The sequence below is a fragment of the Miniopterus schreibersii genome (assembly GCF_964146895.1).
Source record: "Miniopterus schreibersii genome assembly, chromosome: 20".
Lineage (NCBI taxonomy): Eukaryota > Metazoa > Chordata > Mammalia > Chiroptera > Miniopteridae > Miniopterus > Miniopterus schreibersii.
Window position 1 is genome coordinate 14,600,323 of NC_138122.1, and position 22,341 is coordinate 14,622,663.

Genomic DNA, 22,341 nt, shown 5'->3' on the forward strand with positions numbered 1-22,341 from the left:
TCTCTCTTTAGAATGTTTAAAGAGAATTGTTATTCAGTTGTACTGGATAGTTTCCCACATCTATTGAGATAATCATTTACTTTTTCATTACTGACCTAAGGTTTTGCTTGGCTGGATTCACAACTTTTCTATTAGAAACCTGCCTTTCTTGAAACAAAAATAGTTCTTCTGGGGGTTGAATATTATCCTCTTCTCAGAATATTCCTTCCCTTCCTCATTTCTAATATTGAAATGCATCCCCTCCTCCCATTATATTTGCCACAGTTTGTTATCAGTTTCTGATTTACTTTTTCCACGAAGAAACTCTTGATTTATTATCCTAAGTAATTTTGTTTTTGTTCTCTATTTTTGCCTCATTATATACCTACTTTTCCCTCCCTTTAAAAAAAAATTATTTATTGATTTGAGAGAGAGAGAGGGAGGGAGGGAGGAAGGGAGAAAAGGAGAGAAAAAACCCATCGATTTGTTGTTCTGCTTACTCAAGCATCCCCTGGTTGGTTCTTGTATGTACCCTGACCGGAGATCAAACTTGCAACCTTGGCATATTGGGATGATGCTCTAACCAACTGAGCTACCCAGCCAGGGCTATTATACACCTACTTTTTAAGGATTGTTCTTTTTAATGGCCTTTTATTTTAAAAGGTATTTTTTTCTGCATTAAAGCATTTAGGACTTCCTGGCTTTGTTTATAGCTTTGTCTGAATCCCAAATATTTTGATGCGTATTTTCATTTTTATTAAAGTTTTAATTCTTACTTTTTTTGGTAAGTTAATTCCAAGATTTAAAAATTTGTGGACTGGCTGTTTTAAACTTAATGTGTAGTTTTACTGAGAATTAAGTTTTCCTTGGAGTTTTGAGGGTGTGTGTTTATTATTTGCATACACATTTTTGTTTTTATCTTAAAAGTATGAAATGTTTTAATCTAAAAATCTATCCCTCAAAATGAATATAGTATAAAAGGTAAAGGTACAAAAATATTCATTTGAGGATAATTCCCAGTAACAAAATTTGGAAATGTTAAAGAAAAATGATTCTTGACACTGTTAAAGATGGTAAAGAAAACTTTATTCAAGGGGGGACTACTACAATGGGGTTTTGTAATACAGGAAAGAGATTGAGCTTAACTCTGACTTCATCAAGGGCAAAGTGGGGATTTATTGCTAAGGAACAGGATGGGTGTCAGTGAATAGGAAATTACTAAGAGGAAACATCAGGGGTAAGGTAGATTCTGGCTAAACCATCTTAACAGGATTATTGCTGAAGGATAGGGGATAGGAATTTGATCAGATATCAAAGGTGGTGATTTTCCTTAAACTGACCCAACAGGAATCTTGCTAAAACTGGACTAAACAGGAAGAGCCACTGGATTAAAGACAGAGCTCAAAGTTGGGAGTTTATTTGTCATCTATTGATGTATAACAATTACCAGAGAACTAACAGCTTTAAAAAACCATTTATTACCTCACACTATTTCTGAGAGCTGGGAACTCAGGAGCACCTTAGCTGGGTTATTCTGCTTCAGGGTTCACGGGGTTGTAGTCACCTGAAGGCTTGACTAGTGCTGGAGGATTTGCTTCTAAGATGGCTCACTCACATAGCTAATGAGAGGAAACCCTGGTTCCTTTCTGGCTGCCTCAGTTCCTCCACGTGAGCCTCTCCAGTGGGCTGCCCAAGTGTTCGCAAGACATGACCAGCTGCCTTCTAGAGCAAATGATCCGAGAGAGTGAGCAAGGAGTCTGCAATGCCTTTACGACCTAGTCTCAGAAGTTTTACTCTGTCATTTCTACAATATTCTGTTCATTAGAAGGGAAACACTAAGTTCAGCCCACATATTAAGGGGAAGGTAATTTCGTTTCACCCTTTAAAGTGACTCAATTAATTAGGTTCATTTTCTACTTTCTGTTAATTAGGTACATATTCTAGTTTTCATATCACTATAGGTGATGCTTTTACTCCATTTTTTGCCACTATATAACTCCTTTCTCAATATTCTAATAACATGCTCCTTACTTCCTTTTAAGCCATACTAGAACTGTCTCGAAGTTCAGTTTTTTGGTTTGTTTTCACTAAGGCTTGTACTAACGCTCCTCAAAGTCCTTCCAGTTTTTGTGCACTGCCCAGTTCCAAAACCACTTCCATATTTTAGATACAGTATTTGTTATAGCAGCATTTTCTTTCCAGGTACAATAATCTGTATTAGTTATCTATTGCTGTATAAAACATTACCTCAAACTCATCAGTTTAAAACAACAAACATTTATTTATCTTGTGATTTTCAAGAGTCAGGAATTTGGAATTGGCTTAGCTCAGTGTTTCTGGTTTCCCTGCTTTCATGAGGTTGCAATTAAGATGTTGGCTGGAGCTACAATCATCTAAAGGCTTGACAGACTGGAGGATTAGTGCTATGGTCTGAATGTTTGTGTCCCCCCAAAATTCATGTTGAAATCCTAACCCCCAAGTGTGATATTAGTAGGTGGGGACTTTGGGAGGTGATTAGGTCATGATGGTGGAACCTTATGGGTGGGATTACTGCTCTCATAAAAGAGATCTCACAGAGCTCCCTTGCCCCTTTTCCATGTGAGGGTACAATGAGAAGTCTGTGACCTGGAAGAGGGCCTTCACCTGGTTATGCTGGCACTCTGACCTTGGACTTCCAGCCTCCTGAACTGTGAGCAATCCATTTCTGTTGTTTATAAGCTACCCAACCTGTAATATTGCATAAGAGCAGCTTGAGTGGACAAAGACAATCAACTTCTAAACTTGATTGGCTCTTGGAAGGAGGCCTCAGTTCCTTGTCACATGCTCCTCATGACATGTCATCTGGCTTTTTGCAGAGTGAGCGATCCCAGAGAGAGCAAGGAAAAAGCTGCAACCCAGCCTCAGAGATACAATACCATCACCTCTGTTGTATACTGTTGGTCACAGAGACCAACCTTGATATAATATAGAAGTGGACCACAGGAATACTGGGGGGCAGGGAATCACTGGGGACCATCTGGGAGGCTATCATCGGGAGAATGGAACATTAGAAGTTTTATGACATTCCACAAAGAATTGAGATAAAATGTAGTTAATTAATGATCATGGTGTTACCTCCCCACTCTCTAGTTTGCCATGGCACTGACCAGTTTCAGGTGAGATTCTTTTAGAATTAAGTACATACACTTAAAAACTTTGAATATGTAATATATTCACATTGTTCAAACATCAAAAAGTATAACTCAGAATTTTTTTTAGCCTTCCAGATAATTTATCTTTTTTTTTTTTTAAACTGATTTATATTACATTTTTTGTTTACCTTTTTTGGTACAGTAATATGAAATAAAGCTAGCAAGATACAACTTTGTGTATACATTGTGATCTGGAGAAAATATATGGAGGAAAAAAGACTAAAATAGTAACTTTTATAGTAATCCAACTTTTTAACTATTTTGGTCTTTTACAGATTAGGAAAAAAAAAAACTTAAAAAAAAAAACACTTCCAGATTTTATGCAGTGAACTTGCACTGTTCTGAAATCCTTACTTATATAAAATGAGAAGCTTGTTTTCTTTGCTACTAGCAGTCAGCAAATACATCTTTGAGAGATGCTTTTTTTGAGGGGAAATACTATTTGATCATGAACTTTTCATCTAGTGCAGCATCTGTAACAGGATAGCAAGAAGCTGTGAAAATTCCAGGGCAGGAGGAACAGGGAAAGTGAGACAAGAAAGTTAAACAAGGGCCAAAAGTCTGGGCAGCCTGCAGCCAGTGTGCAGCAAGATCTTATCTTTCCCAGTCAAGGACTCTTGAGAGCAAATGGTTAATGCTTCTCCTCTCTAACCAAAGGGTACAGGAGAGAAGGGGGAGTTTGTCTCACCCACTAAAAAAGAAGTCAGCTGTTTTGGGAAAGGGGGAGAGAAGGGCAAGTTTTAATCTCACTCCTTAAACAGAGAAGCCAGCAGTCTCAGGCTTGTCAAGATAAAATCACCAAATGCTTCTCATAAATTCTGGGAAAGCCATAAAAAAGTGAAAGGGAGACCTTGAGATCTAGCCTGTACCAAGATATCTGACAGAGGAAGTTTAAAACCTGTAGCAGAAGGGTATAAAATGCTAAACCTCTACCAGGCAGCGCTCCTCAAATTATATTTGAGAGCCCGTCTGTGCTTTAAGCCAGATCTATTTTGATAGATTTGCTTGCTCTGCTTTTGTAATAAATTCGCTTTACTACAGCACTGCTGCCCAGAGTCACTCATCTGAAATCTTTCCTGCGAGACTGACAAGAACCGAGAAGGGGCCAGCCCTCTCCTTCCAATTCGGGACTCTGTCTGATAACACGTTTTCTGGTATTTTGGGTGCCTGTAACACTTCTATTGTCCCCCATGGGATTGACAAGATATTTGGGTTCTGTGTTTTTAGATCTATCTTCTCCCCAAATAGTCAATCATTTTATCCTCCTTCCCTGAACTTCTTTTCTCTCTGAGTAGCTAACATTTAGGTTGCTTTGAGAACTAAAATGTCTGTCCATTTGGTACCCAATTCAGGTGATCACATGTAGACCCAGGCAGGTTCATGCCTTCATTCCTCATCAGGGTCTCTCACTGTGATATGCCAGCAGTGGTACTCAGCCTGGTCCCTGGGCTGGGCCCCTGAGAAGGCGAGGGCAGCTTTGCCCCCAGGAGGGACCCAGAGAAGTGAGCTGGGTTCATGAGTGCCTGCTTTTGAGTGATAAATCAATGTCCTTGAAACTTGGTCAGGCTTCTTCTGGCTCCATTGTGGATCATTGCTGGTGACTACTCCAGTGCTGGAGTTGCCGGTGAGAGTGACTATCCCTCTTGGTCACTGAGGAGTCCTGAGTAACTATAGCCTTAGAAGAGACCCCTGAAACAAAAAACACCAACACTCAGGAATGAAGAAGGAAGACAGAGGCATCACTCTAAAGACTACTGTCTAAAACTTTCATGAACCTGGGCCGTGAGTGAGGAAGGGAAGAATCTTAGGCCATGGTGGGGATATTCCAGGGACCCACTTACTGGCTCCACAGTTAGTGTCAGAGCCTCTGATGACTCTTTTAAGCTGCTTTACTGCTTTTGGTAAAGGTTGGGTGTTTGTGTGATACGTTATGCAAGTCTAAGCCCTTACCCACCTCTCCCCCCAGCAATTCAGAGTCCTTGGTCCAGGGAGCAGCCTCGTTGTCCAGGGGAGGCCCGGGGTGGCTGTGAACTCAGGGTTTGCTCTGTGGGAGGAAACAACTGCTGTAACCTCTCAGTGTCCAGTCCATTAACTTGAACCGCTTAAATCTGAACTACCTGCAGGTTTCTGAGAAGATCCACAGCACCCCCTTAGGACTTCCTTGGGCCAATAAAGTGGGATGCCCTTATTCATTTAACAAATTGCTATTGCTTAAACTTTTGTTTTTACATTTCCACTGTGTTTCCTGGACCACCCACATTCACTGCTTGTCTTTTTTTTTTTTTTGCTCATTGCTGTTTGTACTTCTTTCTGTCATTATTGTTGAAATCTACTGCATTGTCTGCATTTCAATTTCAGCGTTACTTGGTCTTATTTGTTAAAGTGAGTATTTTGAATGACTGAAGAAATTGTATCCATGATCATCTGACTTGGGGTTATTTACTTTGAATCTCAAGTTGAATAAACTGCTGGTTTAAAATGATAATTATTTTAAATAATTTACTTTAGAGCATTTCAAATAGAAAATACAGACACACAATCGAAAACTGTGCCAGTCCTGCACGGAGGTTAGGCTTGGGGGACCCAGGCAGGGAAGGGAAACCTGGAGCTTTTAAAAGCTAAGAAGCACAAACAAAGACATTGTCCTGATTTAGGACACCAGTGTCTCCTGGAGCTGCTCATTGGACCAAGGACCCTTGAGTTGCTCATCGGGAGAGACACCAAGCTTACGATGAGGATTTGTGTAAGTTCTTTGCCTTGGTAACTTTTACTGTGTGTGTATGTGTGTGTGTGAGAGAGAGTGTGTGAGAGAGAGAGAGACAGAGAGACAGAGAGAGAGAGATCCTAGATTGGGAATTATAGGCCTTTCTGATGTTTTAGCAGACATCTAAGCTATTCCACAGTTAGCGGGTCAGCTGGCCATGTCAGTAAAAATGGCATTCTAGACCCTAGAAAGGATCCTAGAAGGGATTTCAACTTTAAGTACAAAGCAGAAAGGACTTACTTTGTGACTTGAGAAATCTAGAAGGTGCTAATTATTAAAATTTATTATTATTTGCATTGAACGTCTGCCCATAGCTTTGTGGTAAGAGACTGAGATCTGCACAAAATTTAGCATACTGTTTTAAGCAAGCAATTCAGGAGTTTTTACAAAGGAAATTATTATTGTTATATGAATAGAACTAGTTTGAAAGTTCAATAATGAAGTTTATAATAGAGAAAGCACATAAAATTCCCACAGGGCTCTGCATAAGTCATGATTTAAATGGGTGAAGAATACTTGAAAGCATGCAGAGATGTTGGCTGCATTACTAAATGGAAAACTGGATTATAAGATAAATTGCGGTTTGACTGTTCTCCCTTTCTTAGTTCCTCCCTAACCCTTCCCCCTGCCCCAGCCTAATTAACATCTCATAGAGAAACAAGGAAACACAAAAACCTGGAATGGTACATGTTGTCAAAATATGTGCAATGGTTACCGCTAAGCAATGAGATTATTAAACAATTCTTACATTGGCCATTTATTACTTTTGTTATACTACGCTTGCCCTTTTCCGTGTTATTTCACTTCAAAGGAAAGTTTGGGAGAGCACAGACTAGCAGTCAAGAAAAAGGAGCCATTCATTCCTGATTATGAACAAGTCATTGGTGCCCATGTCCTTCCTCTGTGGCCCCACACCATTGATCTCTCCACTCCAGGGGCATTGGCGGCCCTTTCACAGCTGTCCGTCCTTTGCATGACGGTCCATCTCCAGCTCAGGCCAAACTGAATTTGCAGCCTAACAATAGGGCAGCAGAGATCAACAGCACAGCAGGCAGTGTTTGAGAATTTCTTCCTTCATTCCCCATCCTCCTCTAGGCCCTACATTTACAAGAAAAAAACACATAAACTAGTTGTAAAAATCAATCTCAGGAGGAGATAAAGGGAGATGGGGTGAGGCCTATAGTCATTTAGATGGGTCAGAAGAGGGTGGACTTTACTGCACTATAAAACCTGGGCTCTGGGTTGGGTTATGGGCTCCATCCCCAGTAGGGGGCGTGCAGGAGGCAGCCAATCAATGACTCTCGTCATTGATGTTTCTATCTCTCTCCCTCTCACTTCCTCTCTCTGAAATCAATAAAGACATTTTTTAAAAAAAAAACAAAAACACACCAAAAACCTGGGCTCTGTTCCTGAGCAGATCACTCCTTCCTGCTTAAGATCAACAGCAGTGACACAGGCTAGGTTTTGGGCTTTAGTGCCTTCTCTTTGTACCTTTCTAATCTGAATAGATGACTGCCCATAGAAATACACTATAAAAAGAGGCATCAACTCAACATTTTAACAACACGAATCAGAATTAATGAAATAGACATAGAGATTTAAAATAAGTGTAATGTACTCAGAGATTTAAATCAGAATAATAATGGTAACAGAGTATTGAGAGCATTTGTTGCACCAAAAGAGGCACTGTTTGCCCCTCCCCTCAAATTTTTGCCAGAGAATCATCTTAGTGTGGCTTATTGACCAGATTATTAGAAATTGTATCCCCGGGTCATTCCTCATTTCCATTCTTTGCTTTGCTTTTACTCACAGCACTTAACCACCTTCGAACGTCCTACACGATTTATCTTCCTGACCTGCGTCCCCCCCATAGCGTGCACTCTCCATGAGGTCGTTTGTATCCTCAGCACCTAGAACATGTCCTAACACACAGTGGGTATTGAATACATACTCGTTGAACTAGATCAATAAACGAAGGGAATTAAGAATAAGGAATTAATTTATAGATTTATGACCTACAGAAACGAGGGTAAAAAGTGAAAAGGAAGTAAGGTGGAAAGGAGCAGGCACAGGGAAGGAGGAAGGGAGGAAAGACAGGAAGAATTAAAAGCATATTCATATCAACCCGCACCTAAAATAATAAATGATATCTATGGAGTGAGTGTTACTGTAGCTAGTGATTGATAAGAAGGAAGAGAGCAAGGGAGGTCAGACATCGATGGGCATGGTCAGCTGGGGAGCAGAGTCCCGTTTGCTTCGCCAGGAATCCACAGCTTCACACACCTCTCTCCTCCCCCACCCTAGATTGGCGGGGGAGCGGGGGTACAAGGACATGTGCCGTAGAAGTCACAGTGGCACAGGGGCAGTGCTCGACCATAGAGGCCTGTCAGTCTAACCCGGGAAAGGGGTCGTTTGACAGGGGGTGGATCTCCTCGGAAGCCCATGAAAACTTGAGAAGTTGATTGTTTATTTTGAAAAAGCTCCTGGTTATAATCCCAGGAGACAAAGAGCTCTCTCTTTCTCTCTTTCTCTTTCTCTCTCTCTCTTGCTTGTGACCCATGCTCGCCCCGTGCATTCACCTATTCTGTCCATAGTAGCCTTGTGGCCGATGGCTGCCTGACCTACAAATGCAGACTACAAACGGGAGCCTGACTACAGCAGCAAAGCAATGAGTTACAACCCGGAATACAAGCTAAACTAGCTGGATAATGGACTGGGACTAAGCTTTAATATGGCACAGGATCTCTGGACACTGACTCTGTTTCTGGCCCTGATTTTCCATGGCAGGACAGACAGAGGTGGGACATGCGAGGGGCATCCTTTTGCTTTTTGCATCACGAATAAATATTACCACCCAACCTCATCTTCCCTTGTGGATCCCTGAAAATGCTTTTTCTCGAGATACCACAAGAACCCCACTTCCACCAGCAACATGATGATGTTATGGGTTGAGCACTGGGACCGGAAGCAAAAGACTGAGAGCTTGCTAAAGTGCTTAGTGTTTAGTTATAGGTGAGCTGTCAGTAAGGGGCCACGTCAGGGGCTTGACTGGAGCAGCAGGATCTGCTTTCTCACATGGCTATTGGTAGGTCTTCGTTTCTCACCAGACGGGCTTCTCTATGGGATTATGTTAGGCAGGGTATCTTGCTCCCTTCAGGACAAGCAATCCAAGAGAAAGTAACAGAGAATGACTAAGGCAGGCCACTGTCTTTTATAACGTAGTATCAGAGGTGGCATCCCATCTCTTCTGTGTCCCATTTGTTGGAAGCTAGTTGTTATATAACGAGTTACAGATGTTTCCATATCTTGGCCCCTATGTTGTCTACTTCTTTACAGCAGTCTACAGCCATTAGTTTAAGCCCGCCTACAACTAAAATCAAATTTTTACACAGCCAGTTACTTTAAATATATGCCAAATAAACATATTTTTAGCCACTTAGAGCCTGTCTGTTTTACATACTCCATGAAACTGCACTCAACATCTGCTAGCCATAGATGAGAAAATCCTTGGGCTCTGATGGACCCCAAACTACTGCTGCCCTTTGTAGCTGTCTAGCCCAGAGGCTCCTGGCTGTGCTGCTGAAGGGCATTGAGCAAACACATAAGCCCTTCACTGATTCCCTTCCTACCTGGGAGTTCTTTGCCCTCTTCTGGGTGTTGGCCCTCCACCAGTTTCCAAAGGTTTACAGCTGTGAGGGACTTCCTCTCTTATATGACCTTTCCAAGTGCCGCCCAAATAAAGCTCTGTCTGTGTTACTGCCATCTCATAACTACTTTTTGCCTCCCCCTTGCCCCCCCCATCACCCTGAGATCCTCAAACTCACCACCATTTCACTCAGTACAGCCCAAACTCAGAGAGGGGATCACACAAGGGCATGAACACCAGGAGGTGGGGTCATTGGGGGCTGTCTTTAGTGTTAACAACAATCTGCCCGCTGGCCCTTAAGGATTTACATCCCTCTCACATGGCAGACACATTTCCTAGGCCTTTGGTTCAGCTTTCAATACACAGAAACAAAATAGTCGGGGGCAGAGGCTGCACTGAGCCCGGGGGATTTTGTCTCCCTTCGCCACCTGCATCTGTCACTGTGGAAATGGTTGCTGAACCACAGAGCACAGTAGTACTCAGCCTCGTCCTCGGGCTGGGCCCCCGTGATGGTGAGGACGGCCTTGTTTCCAAGCAGGGAGCCAGAGAATCGGCCGGGAACCCCTGGTAACCGGTTGCTGGTACCACCTATTAAACCCTGGAGTAACTGGTTGGGCTTCTGTTGGACCCAGCTGGCATAGTTAGTAGTGGTGATGGCCCCGGCACTGGAGCCGCAGGTGAGTGTGACCGTCCCCCCAGGAGTTGTGGACAGTGAGGCTTCCTGAGTCACCGCAGCCTGGGAAGTGGCCCCTGAAAACAGATGAGAGACCAAAGGTGAGGAAGGAGGACAGGGGTCATGAAGGTGCAGTGTGGCCTCTCTCACTCCTCCCCGCCCTCCAGCCCAGAGCGCCTCCCCAACCTATGCAGTGAGCCAGCAGTGTGAGCAGGAGAGAAGCCCAGGCCATGGTGTAGGCGCCCCAGTGCTGTGCTTCTCAAGACCCCTCAGCACAGAGTCAGCCTGCAGCCCTCTCATTATAGCTCCTGCCACCTGGGGGGGCGGGGCTGCCATGCAAATGAGCTCCCCTCCCAGGGGACCTCAGCAGCCTGGTCATGTTCCAGCTCCTGAGCTGTTCCGCATCAGTGACCATGTGTATACTAGACCCAGCCACATAGGACCGTTTCACAGCCCAGCTTGCTCTCCCAGGCACTGGCCCACAGCCCCCTCTAGTTACCATAGTGAGAATATCACCAATGGACAGATTCACCGTTGCACGGCTTTTCCTGTTTGCAACCCCTCGTCCCTCTGGTCTGGAGTATTTAGTGCTCTCAGTAGGTCAGATTAAGTGCCTATAACTCCATACGCAGATGGAGGAATTTGGGGAAGGGGAGGCCTGGATAAACTACTGCCTCTATTTTTACTCCAATTCATACATATTAGACATCTACGTTGAGCAGAGGAGCTAATGTCTTGGATTTTCCTGCTGTCTTAGCTCAGGTTCCTCAGGAATGCACCCAGTAATGTGGATGCCTTGCTGCATAGGTAGTTGACTGTCCCATGGTCAAGTGCTTGGTCTCTACCAGGGCCTAGTAGCATTTCAGAATTTCTTTTTTTTCCCTTTTTTTTTGTTAATGGTGTTTAGTTACTACTGCTCCAGAAAACTTGAGGACTACATTGTGATTTTCTCTCAGAGCTTGCCAAATACTGTGTGTGTGTGTCAGTTGGGTCATTGGACTCAAATGGCAAGGCTGCATGCATCATAGCTTCAGAGCACTTGTCTGTTCTGGGCCGACTTAAATCTAGGAGCCTTCTGGTGTAGCAGTATTTCCAGCAGTGGAATATGGGCTTCCAGGAGCTGCAGAGGCCAACTAAGTGTGTACTTCTCTATTAAGGGTGAGAAGTGTGTGATGCAATAATTTGTCTTGTCATGTCATAGACTAACAGCTCCCTAGGAACCTCAGTGACAGAATGGGTCTCTAAAAATCTCACAGGGTTTGTTTCCTATGTGACAAATTCCTAGTAAGCGAAATGTAATCTAAACTGTAGTGTACAACTCTGGAAGGCTTCTTTTAAAAGACAGGATAGCTCTGCTTTTGGTCTACCTGGGTATATCCCCAAAGGAAATGAAATTAGTCCTTTGAAGAGATAGCTGCACTCCCATGTTCACTGGAGTATTATTCACAATAAGCAAGATATGGAAACAACCTATGTGTTATGTTACCATTACAGTATGTTACCACTATATTATGTTACCATTAACAGATGACTGGGTAAGGAAAATGTGGTATATACATACAATGACCTATTAGTCAGTCTTTGCAACAACATGGATGATTTTTTAAATTATGGTAAACTGTACATAAATTTAATATATTATTTTAATATTACAATGTCCAGTCCAGTGGAATTTATTACATTCCCCGTATTGTGAAATCATCACCACTATCTGGGTCCAAAATATTTTCATCACAGAAAAGGAAACCTTACACCCTTTAGGCAGGCATATCCCATTCACCCTTTCTCTCAGCCCCTCTTAACCACTAATCTGTTTTTGTCTCTATAAATTGGCCTAATACAGATCTTTAATATAAATGGAATCATACAGTATGTTACCTTTTGTATCTGGCATCTTTCACTTAGCATAATGTTTTCAAGATTGGTCCATGTATCTGTATTTCTTTCTTTTTTTATTGTGTTTGAATAGCATTTGATCATATGGATATGCTACATTTTGTTTATCCATTCATCATTTGATGGAAATTTGGGTTATGTCAAAATAATATAAACAGAGCCACTTTAAAATGGAGTCAGAGCTGCCATGCCAGAGGAACTGCCTTACATGTCTTATGCCTCATATCTTTTAATGTTAAAATCAGGCAAAATAACCTTTGGACTGGGCCTAAGGCAACATTGTGTCTCAAAGAACTGTTTGCAAATATAACAAGAAAGCAGTTATTTTGACTACTGGACTGATGGCTGCAGGACTGAAAATTAAAAACATTGTTTAGAATCAATATGACTATGTTATCTACACCAACAGAAATGTCTTCTTTCTATTGATGTAATTGTTTCCCTTCCCTTTCATATAAATACCCATTGCCTTTGTCTCCTAATTGAAACACTATTTGGGCTTCTGCCTGAATTAGTGTTTCTGGATAGCTATTCTTATTGATGTCAAATAAATGCTTATTGCCTCTCAGTTTGAAAGAACTTTTTATTTTTAGGTTAACAGTTGATTTCATCTTTTGGCTATTGTAAATAGTGCTTTTACAAATATCTGTGTACAATTTATTTTCAAATACCTGTGTTAGCAAACAGCCCCCTGAGTCGGAGGGGGAGGGCTGTCCCCTCCTCAGCTCTTGTCAATCTCATAAGAAAGATTTCAGACAAGTGACATACATCAGTGTTGAAGCAAAGCAAGTAAATGTATTAAAAATGCACTTGGTGTACAGCACAAGCGGGTGACCCAGCTAGTCTGAGTGTACAGCCTGGTGGGGTTCAAGGGTTTTATACCCTTCTACCTATAGGTTTCAAAGTTTTCAGTGCCAGATAGCTTGGGTAGCCAATTAGGTTTCAAAGAGGCCTGTTACATTGTTACGGCTTATCTCAGAATGTTTGTACATACATTTGGTCATCTTGTTTGGCAAATCCTAAGGCTGCTGACTTTTTTGTTTAGTGGGTAAGATAAAACTCCCCCTTTTCTTTCCCCCTTCCTCTCCTCCTGCCTTAGCACCCCAGAAGTGATATTTGTCCTTGGGTTTAGCTGGGGTCTCTGCTCCCTATTTTCCCAGGCCAGGGTGATATAATCTATGTACTCTGGTTAGGGAGGAGAGGTAGTAACCATTTGCTCTCAGGTGTCATTGATTGGGGAAGATAAGGCCTTGCGATTCACAAGCTGGCTGCAAGCTGCCCAGTTTGTCTTTTTAAAATTTCCTTTTCTCAGTTTCCCCTTCCACTTGCCAAGGAATTTTCCTAGCTTCTTACTCTCCTGCCACACTTGTTTCCAGTTCTTTTGATTATATATTTAGGAGTGTAATTCTTGGGTCTTTTAGTACCTCTGTGTTTAACGTTTTGAGGAACTGCTAAACTGTTTTCCACAGCAACTGTACCACTTTATTTTTATTATTATTTTAAAAAATATGTTTTTATTGACTTCAGAGAGAGGAAGGGAGAGGTAGAGAGAGATAGAAAGATCAATGATGAGAGTCATTGATCGGCTGCCTCCTGCACGCCCCCTACTGGGTATCGATCCCACAACCTGGGCATGTGCCCTGACCAGGAATCGAACTGGAACCAGGTCCTGGTACATATGTTGATGCTCAGCCACTGAGGCCATGTCGGCAAGGCAGCTATACCACTTTAAATTCTTGCCAGCAATGTAGGTAGATTTCAGTTTTTCACTTCCTTGTCAATACTTTTACTTTCCTTTTTTTAAAAAAAGAAATAATTGTAGCCATTCTTGTATGAAGTGGCATTTTATTTTGATTTTGATATGCATTTTCCTCATGAATAAAGATAGTGATCATCTTTTCATGTGTTTGTTGTCCATCTGTATAATTTGTTTGGAGAAATGTCTTAAGGCCTTTGACCATCTTTGACTGGGTTGCTTGTCCTTTTGTTTTTGAGTTGTAAGAGTTTTTATGTATTCTGGATACTAGACCCATATTAGATTTATGGTTTGTAAATATTTTCTCCCATTTTGTGACTGTCTTATCACTATCTTTATGATGTTCTTTGATGTGCATACTTTTTAAAAATTTTGATGAAGTCCAATTTAATCTTTTTTTTTTTCTTTTTGTTGTTCCTTATGATTTTAGTGTCATATTTAAGAAATCATTGTCAAAGTCAAGGTAAATATAGACATATCTGTACATTTTCTTCTAAGGAATATATATATACATACACACACACATATAGATATAAATAATTTTAATCCTCATCTGAGGATTTTATTAATAACAAGATTAATTACATAACATCACTTCTTTATTTGACTAGTAAACCTTTGGAATTACCTAAATGCTATAATATTGCATCAGTTCAGAGGTTGAAATAATATTAAGCAGCCATTCAAATATTTGTGTACTTTTAATAAGTGGGAAATTACTTATATTAATTGAATACAGTAAAAACAGTATATAAAATGCAGGAATATTAGCACAAGGTTTGATCACAATTGTGGGTATATTGAGAATAAAAATGAAAGAATGCATTCAAATTCAAAAATATATTGATTGATTATGGTTATTATGGTTTGGCATAAAGAACCTTTTTTAAGAAGTTGGTAATTTTTAACGCTTTAAAAAATTTTATACAATACACATGTGTTGCATTAAATGCAGCCCAATAAAATAAATTTTAGTAATATACAAACAAAGCCTGAAAAGTACATCATGCAGGATGTTCCTTTCTGGAGGACATGTGTTTGACCACAGCCCTTAGATCTGATCCAGCTGTTACTATTGCTTCTGGATTATGAAATATTGGATTTTGCTTTTCCTGAGCCAGTTCCTCCCAAATCATTCATGTATTTCCTCCACTTTAGGCATCAGGCATGTTATAGGAATTAATTTCTACCCATCACTTTACCTTTCAATGAAGGTCCACATTTAGACTAGTTGAGAGCTCATGTGTCTGATCATGCGATCCCCTTATCACAAGAGCCAGTGAAGGTTTATGTCCTGGTTCCCCAGCTGGGTGTCTCACTGTGCTGAGCACCACTGTACACCAGCCAGCAGTGGTACAGAGCCTCGTCCTCAGGCTGGGCCCCCGAGAGGGTCAGGGCAGCTTTGCCCCCTTGGATGGAGCCTGAGAACCGGGCGGGGGTCCAGGAGTGTTTATTGTTTGTATTATAAATCAACATCTTGGGGGCTTGGCCAGACTTCTGCTGGAACCAGTATGGATAGTGACCATCGGTGACTGCTCCAGTGCTGGAGCCACAGGTGAGAGTGACTGTCCTTCCTGGGGACACGGTCATTGAGGGCTCCTGAGTCACCACAGCCTGAGAATTGGACCCTAAAACCAAAAACAGACACGTGTCAGGGATAAGGAACGAAAGGGGGATCCCAACAAAGGCTGGTATCGGACACCATCTGTATTCACCTGGGCAGAGAGTGAGGAGAAGGAGGAGGAGAGGGGTCCAGGCCATGGTGCAGACGTTGGAAGACTCCCAGCCTCTGTGCTGGGGCTGGGCTCACTGCTGACTTTTTATCTTCTACTGAGCTTGCTGTAGGAAGGGGTGTGTTTGAGGGTTGCTTTATGCAAACCTGAGCCTGTTGCCACTCTCTGCCACTACCCAGGTCCTCAGCCCTGAGAGCAGCTGCACTGTGAGGGGTAAGCCAGGGGGGTGCATGGTGTGTATCTACCCTGCGGGAGGCAACAGCTGCTCTACGATTTTGTACAGGCCAGTGAGCAACTGTTCAGGCTCCATTAAATCGGAACCACTGTTCCCTCAAGTCCTCTGAGAAGGTCCATAGCCCCACCTGGTGGCCTTCTTGGGCTGAGGGTGCGTGGTCTCCTCTCAGTTTTTTGACATAACTATTGGTTTATCCTTTTAACACTGCAACTGTTATTTCCCAGGCCCCTGCACATTCATTGCTTGTGTCTTCTTTGCTCATTCCTCTACGTACTTCTTTCTTTAGTTGTCGAAATCCCACCCCAGTGTCAGTTTTAGTGTTACATGGCCTTAATTTCTTACCTGAGTGTTTTGAATGACAAGGAATTATTTTATGACTAACCGACTCTATTAGAATGATTTATTTTGACCTTACATTGAATAAGCAGCTGGTTTAAGTCAGAATTCTTTTAATAATGTACTTTAGAGAATTTAAAAAAAGAAAATGACCAAAAACTGGGTGTTATATGTTTTACAGCCAATTTGGTGGGGACTAAAGTCATCTGTGTGAGTAGTCGACCACGTCTATATGACCAAGCCCTGCACCCCCCAAAACAAAGCAAAACAAAACAAGCAAACAAATAAATCCTCTGGACATGGACCTTGGGTGAACTTTCCCGATTGGCAGTACTCCGTGCCTCCCCATTTTAATACCTTTGTAACAAATCTAAGCTACAGACTCTACTGTTTCTTAAAAGCATTATTCTATATAAAATACAGGTATGCCTTTCTTTCTCCAAAGCTGAATAAGGTAGAGAAACGTCATCCTCTGGCCATGGCTCATTGAGCACATGTCCTCCCCTCTAAAGTCACTGACACAAACAGTCACTTGCTGAAGGGGACACCTATCTTGAAGCCAGAAAGTCCTTCCTTATTATGGTCTCCTTTGATGCACCATAGCAGAGGCTTCAGTTTGTCCCCAGTGGAGGTGCTTCCTGTGCCCCCTGCAGTGCCTTGGTCTTTCTCTCCACAACTGAGCTGTCCTTGTAATTATTAATTAGTCAAACTCTATTAATTATGTATTTCTGTGTAACAGCCCCAACATTTAGTTTTTAGTTTTTTAAGGTATCTTTACTGATTTCAGAGAGAGGAAGGGAGAGGCAGAAAGAGAGTTGAAACATCAATGATGAGAGTTGTCATTGCCCTTGACTGGGGATGGAGCCTTTAACCCGGGTATGTGCCCTGACCGGGAATCAGCCACTATCTCCTGGATCTTAGATCATGCTTAACTGCTGAGCCATGCCGGGTGGCCAACATTTAGTTCTTAAAAGAGCAAACTTTTATTATCTCACAGTTTCTGTGAGTCAGTAATCAAGTGATTACTTAGCTGGGTGCCTCTGGATCAGTGTCTCTCATTTAGTTGCAGATTAACTGTCAGCAGGAGCTACACACATCTGAAGGCTTGGCTGGGGTGGTATAACCCACTTTCAAGCTCATCTCAGTGCTCTTGGCAAACTATGGTTCCTCACCATTGAGAGTCTTTCCAGGATTGCCTAAGGAAAAGTGTATAGCCCCTGTTCCCCCAATAGCAAGTGACCTGAGACAAAACAAGAGAGAGCAACTGAGACAGGCCACAGCCTTTTTATGACCTAATCTCACAAGTAACATTCCATCACTTTTGCTGTGTACTCTTTGTTAGAATCAGAATTGGTACATATATATTTGATGACCTCTGCATATTAGTCCTTATGTTGTTACTTCTTTAGAAGAGGCTGGGATTATGGTGTTAAATTCAATTTTTTACACATCCAATTGAGGTAAATGGAGCCAAACCAAAATTATTCTTAGCCATTTAGCATCCCATTGCTTTGCATACCCTGTAAAATTGTGCTCAACACTCACCACTGACAAGGCAAGCCCTGGGGCCATAACAGACCTTAAACTGCTGCTGTCCTTTGGAGCTCTGTGACCCAGAGACTCCCCATTGTGCTGCTGAGTGACATCTCCAGGGCAGGTATTTCCCCTCTCCATCCCCTTCTTTCCAGGAAGTCCCTTTGCTATGCTTACCTAGGTGACTTTCTCTGGAAGATCCCTTCAGTTGAGGAGTTTTCTCTGTAGCACAACCTGTCCAAGTAGAGCCCAAGTAAAGCTTCACCTGGACTACGGCCATGTTGTGGTCATGCCTTTTAATTGTTCCACCTTGAAATCCTCAAACTCAAATACCCACTCAGTAGAACCCACACTCAAGGGAGCAGATCACATGAGGAAATGAGCACCAGGAGGTGGGGCATTAGGGCTCAGTGTTTGATTAATACAGTCTGCCCTCTCATCTTGAAAGTTTCATGTTTCTCTCACATACCAGACACATTCACTAGGCCTTGTGTTTGGTGTTGCACACACAGAAAGGGGTAGAAGTGCATCTGTGAACTAGGGGTTTATGTCTCATTTCCCCACCTGCATCTGTCCCTGTGGAAACGGTTGGTGTGTGCCAGAGAACAGTAGTACTCAGCCTCGTCCTCAGGCTGGGCCCCCGTGATAATGAGGGTGGCTTTGTTTCCAGAGGTAGATCCAGAAAAGCGATCAGGGACCCCCGAAGGGCGGCTGTTTGTATTCGAGATGAGTGTGTGGGGAGCCCGGCCTGGGATCTGCTGGTACCAGCTGGAGTAGTTACTGGTAGAGACTGACCCAGAGCTAAGGACACAAGTGAATGTGACCGTTCCTCCTGGAGACACTGACAGAGATGGCTCCTGGGTCGCCACAGTCTGAGAATTCACCCCTAGAAGAAAGAAGAGGGATGGGGTCTTGTTCTGGGAGAGAAGGTTACCTTGAATCCCTGCTTTTATGTGTCCCCCAAGAATGCAATCTTTCTCTAACCGGAGCTGTAAGTGAGGAACCTGAGCAGAAGCACCATCCTGGCCATGATGGGGACACTCACAGGACGAGGCCTCCTCAGGCACCCTGGCTGGAGTGTGGTGTCCTTGGGGCATTTTCATACTTCCCAGACCCATTAGAAGGGAAAGGTGCTTCATGCAAATCAGCTTCCTTTCTCTTTCTGCCTTAGTGTCAACTTGATGCTCCCTGGGGGAGATCTTGAAAGAGGCAGATGAGTGACTTAACTTAGACCCATGACAATATGATGAAGACAGTGAATAAGAGGAGTGGACATATGTCACCAAATCAGTTTCCCCACATCCCTGGTGACCTTAACCCTAATTTCTTTCCTGGAATGGCTGTGGGCTGCATGAGGAAATAATTGTGTTCACCTCCTGGCCCAGGAATCTAGTTCATCACTATCTAACCCCATCCCTGAGAACATTTTCTTCCCTCCTCAGTGAAACTCCTTCTTGTCTTATTTGGAGGAGCTCAGCAGTCTCTCCTCCCTCCAAAAGTAGAGTCCACTGGGGAATCATAGAGGTCATGTCCGGGGAGTGTCAGCCGGGAGCAACGGACAAGTAGGCTGAGGCTGAGTGTGCCGACACAAGGCTGCACTGCCAGGCATGACGGCAGCTCTCCTTTGTTCTAAGAAGCCATCAATTACTTGTAGTAGCTTCATTTGAGCGGAAGGTTTTGAGTTGGAAAAGTCAGTGTCACCATGAAATTCTGAGATACTGCGCAACACTGATATAACAAAACAGGAAAACATGTGTCTCAGAATCAGACATAAAAATAACTGTGGAAACGCATTGGTGTGAAAATCATGGAGCCTTTTAAAACATTTCCCCTTTACATTCTGCCCTGGAGCAGAGGGTGGGAGGGTGGAGAAGGGATGTGGGATGTAAGGAGCACTAGAGAGGGCAAAATGTCTCCAGCAACTGGGGAAGATACACACACACTGGCTGCATAGGTGTGAAATAAAAGTATGATTTTGTCTTCATTTTGAAATTACAAGTAAGTTGTCTGTTTAATGAAAGTTAAATGGTTATTTTTTGTTTCATTTCATATGTGTTTGAGAGCCCAAAGTCACATTAGACAAAATAGTCAAGTCATACTAAAATATTTTTCCCATTATATAAATACATCTCTGATATGTAGAGAAAAATCGGTAATTCTCATCCATCGTATTTTCAGATGAGGAGGAGCATTACCCAAAGAAAGATAAGTAGAAAGCTGAAAATAAAGCAATAGTAGCTCCATCAGTCATTACATACTAGTGAAATAAATGAGAAATGACAGACTAGTAAGAAATTACGACTAAAATGATGACAGAAAAAAAGGGTGAGTGCACTTATTACAAATTTCATCATCAATACATTTGTCAGGGATAATTAGCAGCAAGGGACCCTGATGTTCGCTGCTCTGCAGACTCCAGGCGTTCCACAGACACCATGGGTCCCATTAAGTTTTCCTGCGGAGCAGGTCAGGGTGGGGATTAGGAGCCAGTGTGGAACAGAATGTTGATGGGCTGGATATGAGAGAAGGACCCAGATCCTGGGACCCCCTCACATGCAGGAAAAAGACAGAGCAGCGCCCCCTGTGGGTCCTGAGGAACACAGCCTGACTGAGGCAGGAGCTGACCATGGCCTCTTCACATCTGCTCTCCCCAAATTCCAGGTGCCTGAGCACCTGGGGACGGCACACATATCCTAGCCTCGGTCCAAATCCTCCCAGGGACCAGGGTAATTTTTCTTGATATGACATGGATTCTTCTTCCTCGTATGTTGAGTCATTTGTGCAAATATCAGCTATGACAATAAACGAGATTGGCTTGTAATTTTTAAAGTGATACTGTTTCTGGTGGGTTGGGCTGCATTATTTTCTAGAATAAGAAAATGAGCTTAGGCTACGTGCTCTCTATAGTGATATATCATTTTTAAACACTTTAAAACAATTTAGTCACTGGATGGCTAAGCCAGCAGCATCTGACTCGGAACACTGGAAGGAGAGTTAGAAGATGGCTGACATTGTAGACGATGATCACTTGTGCCCAGACTGTAGTAGCAAAGGGCTGTGCCATTGACCTCTGCTTCCACTTATCCTTTCCCTTGTTCCTAAAAGAAACCCTTTGTTCAGGCAGTGAGGAGGTGTAAAGAGGAATCTGGATTGTGGTGAAGAAGCCCCAGAGCTCTGTTTTCTGAGACATAATTGTTGGCGTTGACACAATTCCCTCCCTGGTGTCTCCTATCCTATGTTTAGGGAGCACTGTAGGTTAAGTTTTTTCAAGCCAATTTATTTTTGTTGTACAATTGTCCATCTGTCTTCCCTGTAAGTCAGGCCTGGACAATTGAATCCATGAGAGGAGAAAGATGAAATCCAAGGCAAGGCAGTGTCAAAGCTGTGATTCTGGGGCCCAGGTGGAGGAAAGTCACACTTCAGTGAGGTCATTGCCCAGCCAAGCATGCAAGAACCAATAAAGTATTTCCTAGCCCACCTGTCCCAGAACCCTGAGCTCTCAGGACCAGTTCACCTGCGCCCCCTGCTGGGCTCAGAACTGATGTCCTCTGGCCTTTTCCATCACACCCATCTCTCCTGGAAGGTCTTTCTGATTTTTGCAGTTGGATCTTGTGATGTCACTAAACAGGGCAGTGGAATGAATAGATTCCCCCCTGTGGTTTTGGGCTTGAGCCATTAATTCATCCAAATCCATAATGTCCTACAGACAGCTAAATGAAATACTATGTTACCAGGTATTCAAGGATACCCTTATAGTTGAGTTTGCTTCTGCCTTGCCCCTGTGCTCATTACTGATACATGACAGCCTTGAGCCAAGTTCAAGGTGTAAAGTGCCCTAGATAACCCAGTTAGTTCATACCTGGTAACTTCTACTTGAGTGACCCTTACAGGTGAGTATATTTGGTTGTTGTTGTTGCTTTGGATGTTGTAAGGGGCTCCTGTCAGGTCCCCAGCCCACATTGCACATGCCTTGGCCTTTTATTTATAATTTTGCCATGAAAATATAAGTTTTAGGAAAACAAATGTCCTTTGTTCTTGGTTACTACTGTGCGTTCCTTTTGTCCTTCAACTTATCCTTGAGATACATATATTCTTTTCCTTTCCAATAAAGGTATTTTTAGTTTAGTTTAGTATTTTTATTTTTAGTTTAGTTTAGTTTAATTTTTCTCAATATGGTATAAAAGAACATTACTATGAATGGAACTCTCATTTGCTTTCAGAGGTTCTTTCTCCATTTGTAGCCTAAGAAATACCATGGCTTGTTCTGCAATCCATGTTAGCCCTGGTAAAGTTAATTTGTTATAACTCTGTGGACTTTAATGTGGGAGTTGGATTTATAAGGTCTAGGTTCCAAAGACTAGTATTTACCAAATTTCATCCCAAACAAAGAACCACAGGAGGGGAAATATGAGAAGTTATGGGATTAGAGTTGAGAATGTGAGCACTTTACAGGGATGAGCCTTCTGGTGCCTGGAGATCAGGAGCTCCTCAGGGTGCAGTCTCAAGAGAAAAAGAGAAACTCAGCTTCCTCAAAGTGTCAAGGGTCAGAGAATGAGCAGTAAATTCCCTGCCTGGAGCAAGGACATCCTGGGGTTTGCA

At 42.6% G+C, this 22,341-nt stretch overlaps 1 gene segment (V, D, J or C); it reads right to left on the reverse strand.

The window, feature by feature from the left end:
• LOC308550065 (immunoglobulin lambda variable 1-40-like) overlaps positions 1–22,341 on the reverse strand; it is a 429,946-nt gene that overhangs the window by 160,258 nt on the left and 247,347 nt on the right.